Consider the following 23,195-nt stretch of genomic DNA (forward strand, 5'->3'; position numbering starts at 1 on the left):
GGCCAGGCGTAGTTGTAGGCCTCCCAAACTGACTGTACTCTTCTGGCTACCTTGCTAGGAGCTGATGTAAGTAGCCCACGTCCCTGAGTGTACCGTGTGGTGCTCACCCGTATGGCCGGTGACTCGGGGCCTTCTAATGGCTTCCGCTCCACGATGGCGGTGCTGGTCCCACGCGTGTGACCGTGCCTTCGGGCTTCTGGGCCAGAGGACCTAAAATCCCCTGCCTGACGGATTCTGCTGCTGGGCAGGAATTAGTCCCCACAGCCTCGGACTCCGGGTCCGGTAAAAAGTCTTCTTAGTCAGGGCGAACTCTGCAGCTGCCAGCCCCTGACTCCTTGTAACTGCTGTTTCTTCCTATGCTGTCTCTACTTCTTCTCTTCTTCTACTCACTCACCCTGCCTCAGCCCCAGGTTTATATAGGGGAAGTTCTTCCCCTCCCAAGACTGGGCAGGAGGTGTGGCATGCACAGGATCCCTGACTAAAGGACCTCCCACCTGCTCTCAGACATAACATTACGTTACTGTGGCAACCAGACCCCTGGGGTGTCACATTCCCCCCTAGTAAAATTTAGTACTCCGGGACTAAACACATTTAGAAAACATAACAAGGCAAAACATTAATAATACAATAAGAAAACACATAAAGATGGTTACGGCGTGTCCGCAACCGGGTGCAGTCTCTGAAGAAAGCAAGGTGTCCATTTCACCAACACAGGGAGACGTAACCAGGTAGGGGTCTGTTCTACCCCGAGTCCTTGACAGTCTTTAGTCCATCCTGGGTTACGCTCCAACTATATACAAGGATTCCCGGTAAATCCACCAAGGATTCCTAAAAACAACTAGAAATACAAAATTACACACAAGCAACTATAGACAGGTAAACATTATAAAATAGCTTAAACATTTAGATCCTCCAACGTGCGGGTAACTGGCCTCTAGTGGCCCTAGTGGACCTACGGAGCTGACTGTCTGGCCCTGAACTACAGGGTGTAGGAGCTGTCAAGGGTAAACTGGGCAGCTGTCTACCGGCTCTTTGTCTCACTAGGGGTACGGCAGGCTCACTATAAGCAGAGGGTTGATTCACCTGTTCTACTTGTGTGGAGTCTTCTGCCTCCTGGACCGGCTGTTCTTCCAGCTCTACCCGTTGCTCCGTAGGTTCTTGGGATGATGGTTGGAGGAAGGTGAGTACGGGTACCACAACTGCACCATTGACTTGAGTCCAAGACCGAGGGAAGTCCCCGAGCACGGTACTAACCATATCTTCCCTTTCTCCCACGGGTCGATGGTCTTCTTGTTCCTCTTCAGGGTTCCTCAGTTGTTCGGGACACTTCTTCAGGTGGTCCCGGGATACAATGGCTGTGGTTTCCCCTCCGTCTTTACTGATGGTACAGACCTTCGGGTTCTCGTGGCTTGAGGGCAGTACGGTGTACGGGTCCTTCTCCCACTGGTCATCCAACTTGTGGAGCCGTCTTTTCCTCTTCAAGACCTGCTCTCCGGGTACCAGGGGAACAGCGGGAGCATACTGGTTGTAAGTCTTCTCTTGTCTTTCCCTAGCCTGACAGAGACTTCGCTCCACGCTCTCCTGTACTCTCCGGTACTGCTGCTGCCTCTCTGTGTCCCAGTCTGTTTCTGGTGAAGTGTCCTCAGGTGTCAGGACTCCCATTTCCAGGTCAACAGGTAACTTACCAGGTCTCGCCCTCATTAGGTAAGCCGGGGTACAGTTGGTGGAACCTACCGGGATGTGGTTGTATAGGTCCACCAGATCGGGCAACTTCTCAGGCCACAGACTGCGTTCTTCCAGGGGCAATGTTTTTAGAAGATCCATTACCACCTGGTTCATTTTTTCACAAAGTCCATTAGTTTGCGGATGGTAGGGTGTCGTCCTTATCTTCCGGCAGCCATACAGATTGCAGAATTCCTGGAAGACCTCCGCTTCAAAGGCAGGTCCCTGGTCCGTCAGCACTTGGTCCGGGTACCCGTGTGGACGGCAGAAGTGCTGCTGGAAGGCCCTAGCTGCTGTTTGAGCCGTTAAGTCCTTGACGGGGACGACAACCAAGAACCGGGAGTAATGATCCACGATGGTTAACGCGTAGACGTAGCCACTTCTGCTTGGGGTCAGTTTTACATGATCCAAGGCTACCAGTTCCAACGGTTGCCGGGTGACGATGGACTGCAGGGGAGTCTTCTGGCTGGCCCGGTCCTTCCTTCTCAGGTTGCACGGGCCACAGTCTCTGCACCACTTCTCAATGGTTCCCCTCATGCCTACCCAGTGGAACCGCTCGCGCAGCAGGAACTCCAGCTTTTTCCACCCGAAGTGTCCAGCTCCGTCGTGGTATGCCTCCATCACCATGGCTGCGTCTCTTCGGGGCACCACTACTTGCCAAAGTAGTTCATGCGTCCGGGAGTTGACCATTCTGCGGCACAACTTCCCCTTGTAAAGGAATAGTCAACTCTTCTCCGCCCATAGTTGTTTGGCTTCCTCCGGAGCATCTGGTTCAAGGCGAGCCTCCGGCCGAGTCAGCATCTCCTTCACCAGTCGGACGGCAGGGTCGCTGTCTTGCGTTTCCGCCCAGTTGTAGTGGGGTAAGGGGTTCAACGTAGCAGCCTGCTTACCCCTTACCCGGTGGGAATACTGGATAGTCCCATGACGGTGGAACGCAGGGAGTTCAACTTCTTCCAGTCCCTCCGGATCTTCTCCTTCGTCCGGCAGGTTGGGCATCCTGGACAGGGCGTCCGCGTTAGTATTGGAGCGTCCTGCCCGGTATGTGATTGTGAACTCGTAGTTGGACAGACGGGCCATCCACCTCTGCTCCAGAGCACCGAGTCTTGCCGTGTCCAGGTGTGTCAACGGGTTGTTATCCGTGTATACGGTGAACCGGGAAGAAGCGAGGTAATGCCTAAAGCGCTCGGTGACTGCCCATACCACGGCCAGGAACTCTAGCTTAAATGAGCTGTAATTTTCGGGGTTCCTTTCGGTGGGTCGCAGTTTTCGGCTGGCATAGGAGATTACTCGTTCTCTCCCCTGCTGAATCTGGGACAGTACGGCTCCTAGCCCGATGTTACTGGCGTCGGTGTAGAGGATGAAGGGCTGGCTATAGTCCGGGTACGCCAAGATTTCATCCCCCGTGAGGGCCATCTTCAGCTGGCGGAAGGACTCTTCTTCTAGCTTTTCCCATTTGAAGGGCGGCTTCTGGTTCTTGGCCTTCCGGGACTGGCCTATCAGGAGGTCCTGCATAGGTGCTGCCTTTTTGGTGAAACCGGGAATAAACCTTCGGTAGTAGCCTACCAACCCTAGGAACTGCCGCACTTCTTTTACGCTGGAGGGGCTTGGCCATCCCTTAATTGCAGTGATCTTATCGGGGTCGGGAGCCACTCCGTCAGCGCTCACCACGTGTCCCAGGTATTGCACCTTTGGTTTCAGGAGGTGACACTTGGAGGGTTTCACCTTTAGGCCGTAACTCGCCAGAGCTTCGAACACCTCCGCCAGGTGTTTCAGGTGGTCCTCATAAGTTTTGGAGTATACGATGACATCGTCCAGGTACAACAGGACCGTCTCGAAGTTTCTGTGGCCCAGACAGCACTCCATTAATCGTTGGAAGGTTCCTGGGGCGTTGCAGAGTCCGAACGGCATGCAGGTGAACTCGCTAAGTCCCATCGGGGTGGTGAATGCGGTCTTCTCCCGGTCCGCCTCTGCTACAGGAACCTGCCAGTACCCGCTAGTGAGATCCAAGGTAGAAAAGAAGTTAGCAGATCTTAAAGCAGCCAATGACTCCTCTATCCTTGGTAAGGGGTACGCATCCTTGTGTGTGATACGGTTGATTTTCCGGTAATCTACACACATCCTCATGGTGTTGTCTTTCTTTTTGACTAAAACTAGTGGGGCTGCCCAGGGGCTACAGCTATCCCGGATTACCCCAGCCTCCTTCATGTCTCTAAGCATCCCCTTGGCGTGTTGGTAATGTGCAGGGGGTACGGGTCGATACCTCTCTTTTATGGGAGGATGATCTCCCGTGGGGATGCGGTGTTCTACCCCCTTGACTCGCCCGAAGTCTAACGGGTGTTTACTAAACACTCTCTCATACTCTTGAACCACCCGATAGACTCCTTGTTTCTGATGTGAGGGAGTGGAGTCAGTACCCAGATGTAGTTGCTGACACCAGTCCTCCATGTCTTTCTTAGAGCCGTTACCTTCCTCCGGGTGAGATGGAGGCAAGGGTTCCACAGATTGTATAGAATTTTGATTAGTGGTATATAATTTGGCTAGCGTGGCATACCGGGGCAGGTACACTTCCCTCTCCCCGATATTTATTATGCGAACGGGCACCCTCCCATGGCGTACATTGACCACCCCCCGTGCTGTCAAAATGGTGGGCCTACTGTCTGAGTAAACTGGTTCTACCATTGCCTGGTAATCTCTACCTCTCAGACCAATAGCTGCCCGGCACCAAATCATCATTTCACTTTTTGGGGGCATGGCAATAGGAAAAGGGTCACACATTCTTACGCTACCAATCTCACCGCCGGAGAGTTCCACTTGTTGCCGTTGCATCAGTGCCCGGATCTCTTTCTGGAGCACCCGCTGCTCGCCGGAGCTGGCGTTCTTGGCAACCTGCTGTAAAAGGAAAATCACCTCTGCAAGACAATTTTCAATTACGTTAGTTCCCAGAGTCATTTTTGGGTGACTCTCATGTTTATCAATATCTACAATGATCAGTCCCTGTGCGGCCAGTTCGACTCTACCGATTTTGAGGGTCACCTCTTTAAATCCGATCTGTGGCACGGGCTGGCCATTGCTGGCGATGATACTCAAGTCGTCGTCAGGGTAGCGGGTAATATCCGAGTCATTCCAGTACTGCTTGAAGAGCACGTACGGGATGGTGGTGACCTGTGACCCGGTATCCAGTAGGGCACTCATGGGAATGCCATCCAGTACCACAGGCAAGACTGGACGTCCTCCCACATATCTGTCGCGCCAGTTCGATGGGCCTGGTGATCTTTTTCCTGGGGGTTGGCCCTCTACCCCAGGTTGTGCCCGTTTAAAGAACAGTACCTTTCCATATGTCCGGGTTGATTGCAGCGGCGGCAGATGGGTCGTCCGTCCTCGCTGTATCGGTCACTGGGTCTTCCTCTGGCCGGTGGGGTCCTCCTTGGTCGACGCCACGGGATGTCCTCCGGTCCGGATGCCAGCTGGATCTTCCCTGGGGTGGAAACCTGTAAAGACTGCACAGTTCGGGTTAGCGCAGCAACGCTCTTAACTAGCTCTTGGACCTGATGGTGTAGGTCTGGAGCCGGGTCATTGTCCAAAGCCTGCGCATGAGCTCCCACAGGCCCTGTCGACAAGGGCGCCGCCTCCTGGTGGTAAGTGATAGCTGGGCGCCTGTGGGTCACAACGCCACCCGGTGCTGGTTCTCGGAGCACCCGGATAGCTCTATCCTTGAACTGTGCAAAGTCCAGATGGGGATCCTGTAAGGCCATTGCCCGCAACTGGGTTCGGTGGGCATTGCAATATAAACCCTCTATAAATTGTTCAGTCAACAGCCTGTCCTCGTTTCCCACCCCATCAGGGTCGGTCTGCTTTATGGCCCTCAGGGCCTCTTGTAGGTTTAGTGCATAGTCCCTTATACTCTCATGCGCTCGCTGCTTGCACCCGTAGAATCTAAGCTTGATCTCGGCTGAGGTGCGGGTATCGAAGGTGTCCCTCAGCCGGGTTAGTATCTCTGCGACAGTCCTCCTCCCAGGTGGCCAAGATTTTACTTCTCTTTTGGCTGCCCCGGTTAGTTGGGCCACCAGGATGCTCACTTTTTGCTCTTCTGTGAGGGGGTACACCTGGAAGAGGCTATCCAGCTTTTCTCTAAAGTCATGCAGGGTATGTGACTCCCCTGAGTACTGGGGTAGCCAAGCTGCTCCCGGGATATAGGGCATGGTGAAGGGCATAACTGCAGCAGCGGTAGCGCTGGCGGGGGTTGAGGCAGTGAAGCTCTCCTCCGTATCTGACATCTTCCTCCCCCCTAGTGGACCGTGGCCTACCTTGCGATGATCCTCTTCCGTAGGCCGCGGCTCCGCAGTGGATCGTCAGGGTTGAGGACCTTCCGTCGCGCTCCTGTGACGTCGGCGTCTGCTGGGCTCCTTCCAGGACCTTACGCAACGTCCGGACGTGAGGCGGGGCTTCAGTTCTCGCGCGCTTTCGGAGTCCACGCCCCTCTTCTTCCCGCGCGGCGTCCTCAGATGGCGTCCAATGGCGGGAAAACTCCACGGATGGCGGGAAGAAGGTCGAAGATGGCGCCGGATGGCGGGAAAACTTCGCGGATGGCGGGAAGAAGGTAGAAGATGGCGCCGGATGGCGGGAAACCTCCACGGATAGCGGGAATCTTCACCACTGGTAAGTTTGAACAGTCTTTGCTTTTCAGGCACGCAGTACCGGTGGTTGCGGGCACGAAATCCTGCCGACTACGCCAAAGTTGACGCGCCCCTGGGCCTGTGTCGCGCTGCGCTGCGCATGCGGGAGCTTACCCGGAGCCGGATCTGTGGAGGGTTGTAGTCTCGTGGCGGTGACCCGGTCCGTTCCCAGGGAGTCAAACTAGACGGCAGTCCATTAGTAGTAAATGGTTGATGACTACGCCACCCGTTGAGTGCAGCCAGGGGGCTGCTGCTGCAGGGCAGACCGCTGAGGCCGATGGTGGGATTGTGCAGCGTGATAGTATAACCCCCAACGGGAGGGGTATGGCCTCAGGGCAGCCGACGTGGATGATGGGAGTAGCAGGAACCACTCAGAGACGGTACGGTGTAGTTCAGGGTCTTTACTGGTAACAACAAAAGACCCTCCCGGAGTACTTGCTAGCGGATGGGGCCTGGTCAGTCCTTGAGCAGATGGGATCTCCCCTGGCCAGGCGTAGTTGTAGGCCTCCCAAACTGACTGTACTCTTCTGGCTACCTTGCTAGGAGCTGATGTAAGTAGCCCACGTCCCTGAGTGTACCGTGTGGTGCTCACCCGTATGGCCGGTGACTCGGGGCCTTCTAATGGCTTCCGCTCCACGATGGCGGTGCTGGTCCCACGCGTGTGACCGTGCCTTCGGGCTTCTGGGCCAGAGGACCTAAAATCCCCTGCCTGACGGATTCTGCTGCTGGGCAGGAATTAGTCCCCACAGCCTCGGACTCCGGGTCCGGTAAAAAGTCTTCTTAGTCAGGGCGAACTCTGCAGCTGCCAGCCCCTGACTCCTTGTAACTGCTGTTTCTTCCTATGCTGTCTCTACTTCTTCTCTTCTTCTACTCACTCACCCTGCCTCAGCCCCAGGTTTATATAGGGGAAGTTCTTCCCCTCCCAAGACTGGGCAGGAGGTGTGGCATGCACAGGATCCCTGACTAAAGGACCTCCCACCTGCTCTCAGACATAACATTACGTTACTGTGGCAACCAGACCCCTGGGGTGTCACATATGCACCCTTCTGCACAGTTTTGAAATGGCGACGAAGATGTTTAGTGCTGACGATGCCATTATCAGCATGACTATTCCGGTGATTTACATGCTGGAGCACATGTTAAACAGAATTCGGAGTCAGGTGGTGGCACAAGAGGAGGTGGAGGAAGTAGAGGAGGAGGAGTTGTATGCGGAAGGGCTAACATCTGCAAGGTCCAGACGGTCGGCAGCACCAAGGCGGCAGGCATGTGAGGGTGGGGGAGATGGTTTTACCAGGGCGCATGGTAGCAGCCAAACTAGTGAGGAAGGTGCAGGAGCCCAGGAAGAAGTGGAGGACGAACTGATGGAAGACTCATCAGATGAGGGAGACCTTGATCACATTTCTGTTGTGCGAGGTTGGGGGGAGAGGACAGAGGAAGGAAGCATGATTGTTACCTCGCCACCAACACAACAGGGACTTGGTGCTCCTGGATGCGCAACACACATGAGTGCCTTTTTGCTGCACTACCTGCAACATGACCCTCGAATTGTGAGAATTAGAAATAATCCTGACTACTGGGTTGCCACACTGTTAGATCCCCGTACAAAAGTAAATTTGCCGAAATTATTCCTGCCATAGAAAGGGATGCACGCATGCAGGAGTATCAGCAGAGACTGTTGCAGAATCTTACATGTGCTTTTCCACAAAACACCAGTGGTGCACGTAGTGAATCTCACAGTTCCAACTTGCCAACCGTGGGACCGTCAAGTGTTCAGCACTCAAACCGTAACAGAACCACAGTATCTGCTGGTAACATCAATTTTGCGGAATCATTTCACCACTTTTTTAGCCCATCCTTTGCAAGGTCACAGGAGACAAGAAGTCTGACACATAGTCAACGCCTAGAGACGATGGTACAGGAGTATCTCCAAGTAAACATTGAAGCCATGACTGTGTCACTGGACCCTTGCTCTTTTTGGGCTTCCAATCTGGATAAATGGCCGGAGCTAGCCACTTACGCCTTGGAGATCTTGTCATGCCCCGCAGCCAGCGTTCTGTCTGAACGTGTGTTCAGCGCTGCTGGTGGTGTGCTGACAGATAAGCGCACGCGGCTCTCCACTGATAATGTAGACAGACTCACGTTCATAAAGATGAACAAATCATGGATCCGAAACGACTTTTGTACCCCTGTGTCATCCTGGGGAGAGTAAAAGCTTGATGATTGGTTAAAATCACCCTACCAACCGTTTTAAGCTTTCAAATTACTAATCATGTTTATCTGTATCTTGGCTGGAAAATAATTTGGGCTTTGTAGCAGTGTGCAGCACTGATTCTATTAGGCCATCTGTAATAAGCTCCACCAGATTTAAAATTACTAATCATGTTTATCTGTATCTTGACTGGAAAATAATTTGGGCTTTGTAGCAGTGTGCAGCACTGATCCTATTAGCCCATCTATACTAAGCTCCACCAGATTTAAAATTAATAATAATTTTTAGCTGCATCTAGCCCGGAAAATAATTTTGGGGCTCCGAGATGCGCAAGACACATAAGTGCCTTCTTGCTGCACTACCTGCAACATGACCCTCATATTGTCAGAATTCAAAGTAATCATGACTACTGGGTTGCCACACTCTTAGATCCCCCAAACTTTTCGATCAACCTTTTCATTTTAATAAAGACCAAAAAAATGGTCATTTTTGAAATTATAAGCATTAGCAGGTTATTAGAAACTGAAATCAAACAGTTTTCAACTCAAAACTTTATTCTAGGTGATGTTACATTTTCACATAGGACCCCTTGTTCGAAAGGAGCTTCTGAACTCTCTCGTCCATTGAATTTGTCAGGTTTTGGATGGTTTCTGCTTCAATTGTTTTGCATGAGGACAGAATACCCTCCTAGAGGTGTTGCTTAGATGTGAACTGCCTCCCGCCATCATAGACACTCCTTTTGATGATGCTCCAGAGGTTCTGAATGGGGTAGAGGTCAGGGGAGCATGGGGGTCACACCATAAGTTTGTCCCCTTTTATGCCCATATCAGCCAGAGATGCAGATGTTTTATGTGCAGCATGAGATGGTGCATTATCATGCAAAAAAATGATCTTGCTGTGAAATACATGGTTCTTCTTCTTGAACCATGGCAGGAAGTGCTGTTTGAGAAAATCCACATACATTATGGAGTTCATCTTTAGCGCCTTCAGGGATCCTAAAGGGGCCGACAATCTCTCTCCCCATGATTCCAGCCCAAAACATTACTCCACCTCCTCCTTGTTGGCGCTGTAGCCGTGTTTGCGTGGGGTGTCCATCAACCAGCCATCCTCCACTCCATCCATCTGGACCATCGAGCGCTGCACGGCACTCATCCGTGAACAAAACAGTTTTGAAATCAGTCTTCATGTAATGTTTAGCCCACTGGAGCCGTTTCTGCTTGTGTGAATTGGATAGAGGAGGTCGACAGGATGGCGTATGCACAGCTGCAAACCTCTGAAGGACCCTGCATCTTGTTGTTCGGGGGACGTTGGAGGCACCAGCAGCTTCAAAAACTTTTCTGCTGCTATGACAAGGCTTTTTTGCCGCTGCTCTTTTAACCTAACGTAATTGCCTGTAGGAAAGAGTCCTCAATTTGCCCTTATCAGCACGCACACGTGTGTACTGTGAATCAGCTACATACTTCTTGATTGCCAAGACACTTCATCCTGATCATCGCACAATGTTGATTGTAGCCATGCCTTGACCTAAACACTCCACAATTTGTTGCTTCTCAGCAGCCGACACATCCTTTTTCTTTCCCATTTTGGCAGAAAATGTAGGCTGCTTAATAATGTGAGACAGCCTTCTTAAGTAGTCTTGCCTTTCATTGGACACACCTGCCAAACTAATTAGCACAGGTGTCTGCAATTGCTTACAGTGATATAAAGAGCCCTGACACACATCACCATCAATGAGTTTAACTGACAAACAAACAAATTCTTCCCTTATCACTCCTAAACACTTTTTGCATAATAATTTGGAACACAGTGTACATGTGCTTTTCCACAAAACACCAGTGGTTCACGTAGTGAATCTTACAGTTCTAACTTGCCAACCGTGGTCTGTATGGAGTTGTTCAATAAAGGGCCCAAAATTAAGATAACATAGATGGGAGAGGTCTCTATGAATAGGAATTCCTAAGTATTTGATACCCTGTGAGGGCCAGGCAAAGGGAAAGTTGGACTGGATGGAATCCTATATGGATTTCGGGAGGGAGACATCAAGGGCCTCAGACTTCGCTGCATTGATTTTAAAATTTGACCATGTAACAAAGTGATCTATTTCAGCCATAACAACATGGATGGATATATGTGATTGAGTGATATATACTAGGACATCATCAGCAAATAGAGAGCACTTGTACTCGGTGCCTCCCACCTCAATCCACCTAATATTGGGGTTATGGCGAATTGATGAGAGCAGGTGCTCCGTCACTAGGATGTATAAGAGAGGGGACAGAGGACATCCCTGCCTTGTCCCATTGGTGATTGTGAAAGGTGATGAAAATGTTCTGATGCACCCCCTGGGCCTTGGGACACCCGGAGCCGGACCCTTTTTGGTGGATGCTGGTTGTTGTAGTCTTCGTGGCGGCGACCCGGTTCCGTGGCTCAGGGTGGTCAAAGCAGTGGCGGAACTATTTATGTGGTTTTGATGTTTAAATGTCCGACTACGCCACCCGTGGATTGCGGTCAGAGTGAACCGCCGCTGCAGGGCAGACCGCTGAGGCTGGTGTTGTGGGTGCAGCAGAGCGTAGCATATCTCCCCACGGGAGGAGTATAGCCTCAGGGCAGTGTATGCGGAGGATGGGGGTGATGGTGCAGGGCACCAGCAGTAACGACACGGAGTCAGTGATGCAGTCCAGGGCCTTTACTCACAGTTCTTATTATCCAGACCACGTCTGCAGGTAACGGCTGCCCACGTCGTACTGTGCTCACCAGGTGAGGGGCTCAGACAACTCCCAGATAACTTTGGAGCGCTTCACAGGACCCCCTTTGTGTGTCCTTTGTCTGGCCTTTCTTACCAACCCTTCTGTCCGGCTGCCTCGGGCCTCCTCTTGGTAAACTTGGCGCCAGTTTCCCTGACCCTATGTGGTGCCTTCCTAGCGGGTGTAGCGAGGGGCTGCGCCACATAAAATGTCAGAGCCTCCGGTTTCTAGCTGAGGGTCGTTTCCTGCCTCCACTAGTTTCGGGGACCGGTATCCCCCTTTGGCCTGACCCCTCCACGCAGGTGGATTCGGGCGTGCGGTGGCGACTCGCCCGTCCGCACCCCTGGGATCCCTTCATTCCTCGTTCCTGGAGCCTTCTACGCTCCTCTTCCTTCCTTCTCCCTCTTCCAGGCCTGGGCCTCTGTTACTAGGCCCGCCTCCGGAGCAGAGCTCATGCAGAGCCCCTGCTCCCTGCCACTTCTGCTCAGACTTCTCTGCACTGAACTAAGATGGTGCCCACCTTTTATACTCCCTTCTCAATGCACCCAGGAACTGCTTCCTCCCTGCTCCTGCACTACAGGGTTCCTCTTCCTCAGTGTTCCCTCCCCCCACTCCAGCCAGGGACAGGGACTGTCGTGCCCATCTCAGAGGCATATTGGTCGCCCTGCCCCACGGCAATGTGGTGTAATGCATGCAGGTGTCGGGTCCTGATCCACACTCCATCCTTACCTGAGAGTGAGATATCACACCTCTGGGTGAGGTGCAATACCTCTGTAGCAACCGAGCCCTCAGGGTGCTACAGTTCCATTTATCTTCAGCCTAGGTGACGTATTGTGATACAGGGCCGTGATTTTGGCTATAAAAGGGTCCCCTAGACCCCTACCCCAAGCTTTTTAAGAGAATCATATATGGCGTGCCAGGAGACTCTATGGAATGCTTTCTCAGCATCCAACGAGAGTATCTAATTACAAATTTTTAACTGCATCTAGCCCAGGAAATACTTTGTGCCTAGTAGCAGTGTCTGCTAGTCAGCGGATTATCCCGGCTGTTAAGCAAGCTACACCACCTGTAGTTTGGACACTTAATTTTTTCAAAGGAAATGCTTCGGGACCACGGGATACTCAGTGAAGAGCATCAGGAGGCACCCCAAGGCATAGGGGCTGGGACTGGCAGTAGGATGCCTTCCGGTGGACAGCCGAGCTCGATCCTTATAAAAGCTTTTTAACTGCAAAAGCTTTAGTGGACGCTACTGGAGCTGGAATTACGCGGCTGCTGGCATGAGACTTGCCCTCCAATAGATCCTTGTAAATGGATTTAAAGTGTATTCATTCAAATTAGAGAGACAATTTAAATTAAAAAGCTTAGAGCTGCCTCCACCACAGGGGGGCTCGCTCGACCCACCAGCGGACAGGCACCAGTATTGGGAGAGGGGGGCTGGCCGTCAGGGTTCACCGCGGCTCTGGCACAAACCCGGCGACTCGGAGGTGGCACGGGCAGGAGCAGACTGAACGTGTTGGCTTCTCACTTTTTGGATTTTAGAAGGGCATGACATGCCTATATTTGTGTCTCCCCCTCCTTTTACTCCTCCACCTCTTTTCTTTTCGCATGACTATATGTACTTGTCACTTTTCCATGTGTTAGTTGTGTCTTCTGAGCAGTTTGTCAGCTTTTGGACACCTTTGAAGGTGTTTTCTATGTGTTTCTATGTGTTTTTGTTTGCCTGCCATTGGTTTTAACGGTGTTCGAAGGTGTTCGACGAACAGTTCGACGAACACACGGGTGTTCGACGAACCGAACCGAACTCGAACACTACGGGGGTGGTTCAACACTAGACTTAATCCATAATATGCAAATGACTGAGTGTTAGCTCCTTCCAGTGGTGAAAGGAAATGTAGTTCCGCACTGCATCGTAATGATGGTTTTCGCTTGGAGCAGGAGAGAGCTAGATGATCTGCCTGCAATGTCCAAAAATGACCTCTTCACTGAGCCCTCAGACTGCAACTCCCAGGATGCATTGCGGCAGCGGAGGAAGGGCAGTGGTCATTTGGAACTAACCATGGCTTAAACAAGTTCTTCCTGGAAGCTGGGATTTCTTGGTCTCCTGAGTTACTTTAACTTTGCCCAGTGGCAGTATCGTAGCCCATGAGGTTTAACCGAGGTGTGATTATTGCTAATTGAAAACTTTTCCCAATATCCTGCCATGATGACTTGAAATACAGTCAGTATAGGCAATTTTTGTTGGTCTCTCAGGAGACTTAATCCATGGTATGCAAATGACAGAGTGTTAGCTCCTCCCAATTGGGGAAAGGAAATCTTGCGTCACACAGCCTCGTATTGATGATTTTTGCTTGGAACAGGAGAGAGCCAGATGATCTGCCTGCAATGTCCAAAAATGACACCATCCCTGAGCCCTCAGACTGCAACTCCCAGGATGCTTTGCGGCAGCGGAGGTAGGGCAGTGGTCATTTGGAACTCACCATGGCTTAAACGAGCTCTTCCTGGAAGTGGGGATTTCTTGGTCACCTGAGTAACTTTAACTTTGCGCAATGGCAGTATCGTAGCCCATGAGATTTAACCGAGGCGTGATTATTGTTAATTGAAAATTTTTCCCAATATCCCGCCATGATGACTTGAAATACAGTCACCATCGGCAATTTTTGTTGGTCTCTCAGGAGACTTAATCCATGGTATGCAAATGACAGAGTGTTAGCTCCTCCCAGTGGGAAAAGGAAATGTTGTTCCACACTGCATCGTATTGATGGTTTTCGCTTGGAGCAGGAGAGAGCGAGCTGATCTTCCCGCAATGGCCAAAAATTACCTCTTCCTTGAGCCCTCAGACTGTAACTGCCATGATGCCTTGCGGTAGCGGGGGGAAGGGAAGTGGTCATTTCGAAGTCACCATGGCTTAAACGAGCTCTTCCTGGAAGTAGGGATTTCTTGGCCACCAGAGTTACTTTAACTTTGCGCAGTGGCAGCATCGTAGCCTATGAGGTTTAACCGAGGCGTGATTATTGCTAATTGAAAACTTTTCCCAATATCCCGCCATGATGATTTGAAATACAGTCAGCATCGGCAATTTTTGTTGGTCTCTCAGGAGACTTAATCCATGGTCTGCAAATGACAGAGTGTTAGCTCCTCCCAGTGGGGAAAGGAAGTCTTGCGCCCCACAGCATCGTATTGATGATTTTCGCTTGGATCAGGAGAGATCGAGCTGATCTGCCTGCAATGGCCAAAAATTACCTCTTCTCTGAGCACTCAGACTGCAACTGCCAGGATGCCTTGCGGTAGCGGGGGAAGGGCAGTGGTCATTTGGAACTCACCAAGGCTTAAACAAACTCTTCCTGGAAGCTGGGATTTCTTGGTCGCCTGAGTTACTTTAACTTTGCGCAGTGGCAGTATCGTAGCCCATGAGGTTTAACCGAGGCGTGATTATTGCTGATTGAAAACTTTTCCCAATAGCCCGACATGATGACTTGAAATACAGTCAGCATCGGAAATTTTTGTTGGTCACTCAGGAGTCTTAATCCATGGTATGCAAATGACAGAGTGTTAGCTACTCCCAGTGGGGAAAGGAAATGTTGTTCCGGACTGCATCGTATTGATGGTTTTCGCTTGGAGCAGGAGAGAGCGAGCTGATCTGCCGGCAATGGCCAAAAATGACCTCTTCCCTGAGCCCTCAGATTGCAACTGCCAGGATGCCTTGCGGTAGCTGGGGAAGGGCAGTGGTCATTTGGAACTCACCATGGCTTAAACTAGCTCTTCCTGGAAGTGGAGATTTCTTGGTCACCTGAGTTACTTTAACTTTGCACAGTGGCAGTATTGTAGCCCATGAGGTTTAACCGAGGCGTGATTATTGCTAATTGAAAACTTTTCGCAATATCCCGCCATGATGACTTGAAATACAGTCAGCATCGGCAATTTTTGATGGTCTCTCAGGAGACTTAATCCATGGTATGCAAATGACAGAGTGTTAGTGTAATGCAGGTGACGGAATGCAACGCACAGAGACACAAGGCGAGAACAGTCAGAGATGTTTGTAAACAGTTTTATACAGCAGGTTTACTGAAACAAGCGATAAGCAACAAGGGTAATGAACAATGGTTTGAAATATCAGAAAAATACGAAATTTCTCAAAGTAAGGCGCAGTCTCTTAAAGTAAGGTGATGCCCTCAAGCATGAGAAGCACCACACAAGTTCATTAACCATGAATTTGGCCCTAGCGGGGGTCACCGGTTATTCCCGCTAGGCCGTGAGTCTCTTTCCGGATGAATTCAATTAAATCACGTTGTGCTACTTTAGCCCCAACCGTCCCCCTCCCAACCTGAGTACTTAAACCCAATTGTCCCCAGTACCGTGGGTGAGTAGTGGAAGTGACGGCCCTGCTCACGTATACAGCTCCTCTCTTCTTGGCTGTTGGGGGCAGTCTCTCGAGCCTTGGATAGGGGGGTCCAGGACTCGTCTGTCGGCGGCCGACGTCGGGTTCCGCGAACTCACTCAGCACAGCGATCAGGTTCCTAGTATCCTCAGCAGGCACAGCACTCGAGTCACAACTGTGAGGGATCCGGAGCTCTTTTACCGGTGCCCGGCTGGAGCACCTCTCAGGCCTCTGGATTTGGCCTGTCACGCGGGGTTTGTCAGGACGCAGGTAGCACGTCTGCTCCTCTCTGCTGCTTGGCGCCAAAGACCCCTAAGGTTTGGCGCGCTGGCCTCTTATCTCTCTGAACTCCTTCCTGGAAGTCACCTGATCGGGTCCAGCCTCTGAATCTGCCCTGCCTGCAACTTCCTTTGTATATTTTCGTTCCGCTTGACTGTCTCTGGCCAGTAGATGGCAGTCTCGCTCCATCCTTGAAACGTCATGTTGAAGTTCTTTTACAAGCTTTTTAGCTCGTTCTACATTCCTCCCTCCTTTTTGCTAACCAGTCCTCGGGCGAGTGGACTCCTCGCAGAATTGATGTCTCCTTCCAGGCAGTGCAAGCTCAGACAGGAGTTGGGCACACTCCTGCATTTTCTGTTGGATTCGAGACAAGATAAACTCTTCCTGAGCATACCGGTTAGGAGGAATTCCGGCATTAGCCCGCTCAGTTCTGCGGGGCTCTTCTTGCGGAGGAGACTCCGGGAGATCCGAGGAATCAACTACTGGGGATTGCAAATCATTTCCTGACTCATTCTTACTTCCACTCGGGAGTGGCACCAACGGTTCTGACAGGCCCAACTGCATTGTGGCCCACCCTTCTTCATCCCCCAAGGTTCCTGTATGTGGCACTTCAGCCAACACGTCTGAGGGCCCAGCCCTGTTACAGACTTCTGCTTCAGAGGAGCAAGGTCGCAACATATTACGGTGCAACACCCTGGATGTCGCGGTGTCATCCCCTTCAGGCCTAACCTCGTAGACGTGGTTGTCTGGGTGAACCTTCTTCACCACCCGATATGGTATTGCCTCCCAACGATGGTCGAGCTTACTCCCAAATCGTTTAGCCCTCACCAGCACTCGGTCTCCTGGCTGAAGCGATCCACCTGTGGTCGGGGGCCGAACTGCATGCTCTACTTCCTGAAACTTCTGAGCAACCAGTCTTCTCACGGTATGGAGTCGACGCTGGTGTTCTCGAATCCAGGTACTTGGGCTACTGCCTGGACCGGGGTCTTCTGAGTCTAGCTCTAGTTCGGTGATTTCTCGGCCACTTCTTCCAAACAGCAACATGTAGGGGGTGTAGCCGGTGGTTGCATGAACTCGATTATTATACACCCACACCAGCTCGGACACGAATTCGGGCCACTTCATCTTTTTGTCCGCTTCCAGTGTTCGCAACATTTGCAACAGGGTTCGGTTAAAGCGCTCGCAAGCACCGTTCCCTTGCGGGTGGTAGGGCGTTGTCCGGGAACGGTCGATCCCATAGATGCGGTATAGCTCATCCATCACTCGTCCTTGGAAGCAGGCCCCCTGGTCAGAATGTATTCGCTTCGGGCACCTATAAATCCGGATGAAATCTTGACAGATGGCCTTGGCTGCGGCTTCTGCCGTCTGATCTTTAGTGGGCGTCACTACTGCAAACTTGGTGAAGTGATCAGTCATGACTAAACAGTGTCCATGACCGTTGTATGAAGTTCCTACCATCAAGTAGTCAATCATCAAGACTTCCAAGGGGGCAGAAGTTCGGATGGTCTGAATGGGAGCTCTTTGCTCCGGGGGCTTGTTCAACTCACACTGGCGACATGTTCGGCAGACCCCCTCAACTTCTTGTCGCAGTTGAGGCCAATACACCAGCCGTTGCAACCACCGGAAGGTCTTTTCTACTCCGAAGTGAGCACCTCTTCTATGAGCTTCTTGGGCTAGCTGTGTTACTAGCGCTCCTGGAACTACCACTTGCCAGGTAACATCAAACTCTCGAGGCAGCTGGATTCTTCGGCATAGCAAGCCATCCTTCAGGAGGAGCCTCTCCCACTGGCCTAGGATTTGTAGGGTAGTTGGAAGTGAAGCGGCTCTGGTTTCCTGGTCGGGTCTCTGATTAAGGGCGACCCATTCTCTCAACTTTGCTAGCTCCGGGTCGGATTGCTGCAGATGTATCCATTCGTCTCTTGAACGTCCCAGAATCTGAGTGGGCCTCGGCTCCCCTCTGGTCTCTTGGGCGTCGACCACAGCAGCGGCGAACTGGCTGAAATCCGGGATCTCGTCGCCTTCAAGCTCCTCATCTCTGTCCTTCTTCGGCCCCGCCTGAGTGACCCGGGACAGGGCATCTGCATGTGTGTTCAGGGCCTTGGACCAATAGGCGATTTTATACTGGAATTTGGACATCCTTGCGACCCACCGCTGTTCTAACGCGCCCAGTTTGGCGTTCTCCAAGTGGGCCAAAGGGTTGTTATCTGTCCGCACTTGCACTTCTGACCCTGACAGGTACTCAGCAAACTTCTCGGTCATGGCCCACACCAGTGCCAGTAGCTCCAGCTTAAACGAACTGTAGTTGTCCGGATTCTTCTCCGTATCTCGGAGTGACCTGCTGGCATACGCGATCACTCGCTCTTTCCCTCCTTGTACTTGAGCCAGCACTGCTCCCAGCCCATGCAAGCTTCCATCAGTGTACAACATGAACGGCTGCGAAAAGTCAGCGTAGGCCAGAATTGGGGCATCTGTTAGCGCCATTTTCAATGCTCGGAATGCCTCTTCTTGTTGTGGGCCCCACTGAATGGGCTGCCGCTTGGCTCCCCCAGCTGTTCCTCTCAGCAATTCATTGAGCGGGTTCGCAATCTTAGCGAAGTCTTTAATGAATCTGCGGTAGTATCCAGCGAGCCCCAGGAATGCCCTTAGTTCCCTTAGATTGGCGGGCGTGGGCCACTTCTGCACGGCAGCTACTTTCTCCGCAGTGGGGTGCACCCCTGCACTGGACACAGTTTGCCCCAGATATTCAATTTTGTCGTTTGAAGAGACGACACTTACGAGGCTTAATTTTCAGGCCGTGCCTTTGTAGCCGTTCTAACACTTGTTCCAATCGGCGGAAATGATCCTCAAACATTGCGGAATAGATAATTATATCGTCCAGATATATTAAAGTGGCTTCAAAGTTGAGGTCCCCCAAGCATCTCTCCATCAGCCGTTGGAAGGTTCCTGGCACATTTGTTAGTCCGAACGGCATTCGATTGAACTCAAACAGGCCCATAGGGAAAACAAAAGCTGTCTTCGGACGATCCTTCTCAGCTACTGGGACCTGCCAATAGCCACTGGCCAGGTCGAGGGAGGAGAAGAATTTGGCGCTCCCTAGTGCAGATAGAGACTCTTCGATTCGGGGGAGTGGATAGGAGTCCCGTACTGTACAGGCATTCAGCTTCCGATAGTCTACACAGAATCTCAGGGTACCGTCCTTCTTTCGGACCAGCACGATCGGAGCCGCCCAGGGGCTCTGGCTTTCACGGATCACACCGTTCCGCAACATGTGGGCCAATAGCTCTTTCACCTCCTGGTACATTTGAGGCGGGATCTGCCGATATCTCTCTCGGATGGGAGCAGTATTTCCGGTGGGTATTTCGTGCTGAATGTCCCGAGTGCACCCGAAATCATCTTCATGCTGTGCAAACACTCCCTGATATCGCTGTAGAAGTTGTTCGATCTGCCTTACTTGTCCAGCAGAAAACTCAGTCAGGTTAGCTTCCATTTCTTCCAGGAGGTGGCGTCCAGCCAACGGTTCTCTTCCATGTTCCTGGCTATTGAGGGACACCTCTAGGGTCCATGGTTTTCCTTCCACAGGTGCCAGCCCTATAGCGTCAGCTCTAGTAAGGGCCTCCGGCATTACGCACACTCGCGCCACCTCTTGTCGGGGCAACAACTGTAAACTGGTGCCACTTAAATTGATACAGCGCACGGGTACTCGACCGTGCCGCACGGTGGCCAGAGTTCGAGCAATCAGGAGTCCAGAGGGCGCTTCTTCTCCCTCCATTGGTTCAACTTGAATGTCCACGCCCTCTAAGGACACATGTGCCAGCACCGGCAAAGTGAGTACAGTCTGTCCCACCGGCAGTGTCATTGTGGCTTTGGGCAGTATCGATACCTTACCAAGGTACTGGGAGGTAGTGGGCAACTTTTGAATCTGACTGACCCGCACGAGGTGCTGGAACACTCTCTTGTTAGCTGGGTCTCGAGTGGCGCGGGTCCAGTTGTTTTTGCTACAGCCCTCAGCCAGGAACTGTCCGACTTCTTTCAGCACATTCATGCCCTGGGTTACAATGGGCCCATCGCCTCCGGGCCCGGTGGTCAGTACAATCTTTTTGCGACCGAGGTCCTTTCCACATGCCCGCATGGACATCCATACTACTCCCGCTACTGGGATAGGTAGTTGATTAGCCGCCACCAGTTTGACAGTGGGTTCCCGGCAGGAACGAGCGACTTCAGGAAAGTGACTTTGGAAGTACGTCTCAGGCATAGTGGTCACTTGAGACCCGGTGTCCATCAAACAGCGGATCCGCTGCCCATTGAATTCAGCCCAGATAATGGGCCTCTCGGAGACAATGTCTTCAGAGCTCCCTCTTCTACTCTCTGAAGCTCGAGACCCCATGGTATGCTCCACAACCGTGGGGCATTTTAGTTTAATGGCTGTCCCCTCCTCCTCCTTTCTCGGTTGGGACAGTCTTTGGAGATATGCCCCCTACCTCCGCAGGTCCAGCACTCCGTTCCTCGTTCTGCCGATAGGTAGGGTACATGTCGTGCTGGGGCCGGATAGGAACGTCTTTCTCGTTCTGGTCTCCGTCCGCGTTGAGCAGTACGGTCCGGCGGCAAGGGGGCAGTAGGAGTCTTCCTAATAGAATTCAGCTCACCCCGAATGTCTCGAATTTCCTGACGTATTTCCCGTACCCAATCAGGCTCTTGGTTGGTGAATCCAGGAGCAATTGCCTCATGACTTCTAACTGTGGCTTTGAGAACAAGAACTTCTCTCTCCAGGACTCTAGCTTCAGCCCCTACCTCCAGGAAGCCCATACCAGGGCTCAATCGCAGCCGCTCCTTCAGGATCTGCCTCAGGGAAGGGTCTTTCAAGCCAGCAATCACTTGGTCACGCAACACCTCATCCAATGGTCCCAGTCCTCGGTTCCCATCTTGAGTTCTCTTAGTGATATGGGCTGTCACTTCCTGTAATGCATTAACATACTGATTTACTGTCTCATTTTCCCCTTGGACCCGCTGAAACAACCGTAAGCGCAAGTGTCCCAAATCTGTAGTGTCACCGTGCATGATCTCTAGAATTTTTATCACTTTATCCACGGTGTCACGGTCCCCAGGTGGGCGGTACATCACAGTCTGTCGGGCCTCTCCATCAAGGGTTAGGAGGGCCAGCTCCGCCTGGGCTAGAGGGTCAAGGGGATACATACGTAGCATACTTCTCAGTCTTTCTGCCCAGTCCCAAAGTGACATGCCATCCCCTGTAAACTTGGGAAAATGGCTGAGCATAGCCCCCAGGGGTATATGGCTCCGGCCGGAACCAGCCATAGACTCATCCGCCATCTCTGCGTCTGAATGTTGCATCCTGCCGACTACGCCAAATGTAATGCAGGTGCCGGAATGCAACGCACAGAGACACAAGGCGAGAACAGTCAGAGATGTTTGTAAACAGTTTTATACAGCAGGTATACTGAAACAAGGGATAAGCAACAAGGGTAATGAACAGTGGTTTGAAATATCAGAAAAATACGAAATTTCTCAAAGTAAGGCGCAGTCTCTTAAAATAAGGCGCAGTCTCTTAAAGTAAGGTGATGCCCTCAAGCATGAGAAGCACCACACAAGTTCTTTAACCGTGAATTTGGCCCTAGCGGGGGTCACCGGTTATTCCCGCTAGGCCGTGAGTCTCTTTCCGGATGAATTCAATTAAATCACGTTGTGCTACTTTAGCCCCAACCGTCCCCCACCAAACCTGAGTACTTAAACCCAATTGTCCCCGGTACCGTGGGTGAGCAGTGGAAGTGACGGCCCTGCTCACGTATGCAGCTCCTCTCTGCTTGGCTGTTGGGGGCAGTCTCTCGAGCCTTGGATAGTGGGGTCCAGGCCTCGTCTGTCGGCGGCCGACGTCGTGTTCCGCGAACTCACTCAGCACAGCGATCAGGTTCCTAGTATCCTCAGCAGGCACAGCACTCGAGTCACAACTGTGAGGGATCGGAAGCTCTTTTACCGGTGCCCGGCTGGAGCACCTCTCAGGCCTCTGGATATGGCCTGTCACGCGGGGTTTCTCAGGACGCAGGGAGCACGTCTGCTCTTCTCTGCTGCTTGGCGCCAAAGACCCCTCAGCTTTGGCGCGCTGGCCTCTTATCTCTCTTAACTCCTTCCTGGAAGTCACCTGATCGGGTCCAGCCTCTGAATCTGCCCTGCCTGCAACTTCCTTTGTATATTTTGGTTCCGCTTGACTGTCTCTGGCCAGTAGATGGCAGTCTCGCTCCATCCTTGAAACGTCATGTTGAAGTTCTTTTACAAGCTTTTTAGCTCGTTCTACATTAGCTCCTCCCAATTGGGAAAGGAAATCTTGTACCCCACTGCATCGTAGTGATGATTTTTGCTTGGAACAGGAGAGAGCTAGATGATCTGCCTGCAATGTCCAAAATTGACCTCTACCCTGAGCCCTCAGACTGCAACTCCCATGATGCTTTGTGGCAGCGGAGGAAGGGCAGTGGTCATTTGGAACTCGCCATGGCTTAAACGAGCTCTTCCTGGAAGTGGAGATTTCTTGGTCACCTGAGTTACTTTAACTTTGCGCAGTGGCAGTATTGTAGCCCATGAGGTTTAACAGAGGCGTGATTATTGCTAATTGTAAACTTTTCCCAATATCCCGCCATGATGACTTGAAATACAGTCAGCATCGGCAATTTTTGATGGTCTCTCAGGAGACTTAATCCATGGTTTGCAAATGACAGAGTATTAGCTCCTCCCAATTGGGAAAGGAAATCTTGTACCCCACTGCATCGTAGTGATGATTTTTGCTTGGAACAGGAGAGAGCTAGATGATCTGCCTGCAATGGGCAAAAATGACCTCTTCCCTGAGCCCTCAGACTGCAACTCCCAGGATGCTTTGTGGCAGCAGAGGAAGGGCAGTGGTCATTTGGAACTCACCATGGCTTAAACGAGCACTTCCTGGAAGTGGGGATTTCTTGGTCACCTGAGTTACTTTAACTTTGCGCAGTGGCAGTATCGTAGCCCATGAGGTTTAACCGAGGCGTGATTATTGCTAATTGAAAACTTTTCCGAATATCCCGTCATGATGACTTGAAATACAGTCAGTATAGGCAATTTTTGTTGGTCCCTCAGGAGACTTAATCCATGGTATGCAAATGACAGAGTGTTAGCTCCTCCCAGTGGGGAAAGGAAGTCTTGCGCCACACTGCATC

The 23,195-nt window shown here is 51.7% G+C and overlaps 7 non-coding genes across 7 annotated transcripts; all 7 read left to right on the plus strand.

Annotated features, from left to right (window-relative positions):
• The first annotated feature begins 13,461 nt into the window (after positions 1–13,461).
• On the plus strand, positions 13,462–13,602 carry LOC141168476 (U4 spliceosomal RNA). Its single transcript, XR_012252213.1, has one exon. It is a non-coding gene; the product is annotated as a U4 spliceosomal RNA (small nuclear RNA).
• Positions 13,603–13,883: 281 nt separating this feature from the next.
• On the plus strand, positions 13,884–14,024 carry LOC141167661 (U4 spliceosomal RNA). The gene has a single exon (XR_012251454.1). It is a non-coding gene; the product is annotated as a U4 spliceosomal RNA (small nuclear RNA).
• A 281-nt stretch (positions 14,025–14,305) lies between these two features.
• Positions 14,306–14,446, plus strand: LOC141168121 (U4 spliceosomal RNA). The gene has a single exon (XR_012251872.1). It is a non-coding gene; the product is annotated as a U4 spliceosomal RNA (small nuclear RNA).
• A 280-nt stretch (positions 14,447–14,726) lies between these two features.
• LOC141167787 (U4 spliceosomal RNA) lies at positions 14,727–14,867 on the plus strand. The gene has a single exon (XR_012251576.1). It is a non-coding gene; the product is annotated as a U4 spliceosomal RNA (small nuclear RNA).
• Positions 14,868–15,147: 280 nt separating this feature from the next.
• Positions 15,148–15,288, plus strand: LOC141168283 (U4 spliceosomal RNA). The gene has a single exon (XR_012252025.1). It is a non-coding gene; the product is annotated as a U4 spliceosomal RNA (small nuclear RNA).
• Positions 15,289–22,557: 7,269 nt separating this feature from the next.
• LOC141168414 (U4 spliceosomal RNA) lies at positions 22,558–22,698 on the plus strand. The gene has a single exon (XR_012252151.1). It is a non-coding gene; the product is annotated as a U4 spliceosomal RNA (small nuclear RNA).
• Positions 22,699–22,978: 280 nt separating this feature from the next.
• LOC141168400 (U4 spliceosomal RNA) lies at positions 22,979–23,119 on the plus strand. Its single transcript, XR_012252137.1, has one exon. It is a non-coding gene; the product is annotated as a U4 spliceosomal RNA (small nuclear RNA).
• The last annotated feature ends 76 nt before the right edge of the window (positions 23,120–23,195 follow it).

Source organism: Phyllobates terribilis, unplaced genomic scaffold (assembly GCF_046119375.1).
Source record: "Phyllobates terribilis strain yellow unplaced genomic scaffold, ASM4611937v1 Scaffold_11__3_contigs__length_659146591, whole genome shotgun sequence".
Classification (NCBI taxonomy): Eukaryota; Metazoa; Chordata; class Amphibia; order Anura; family Dendrobatidae; genus Phyllobates; species Phyllobates terribilis.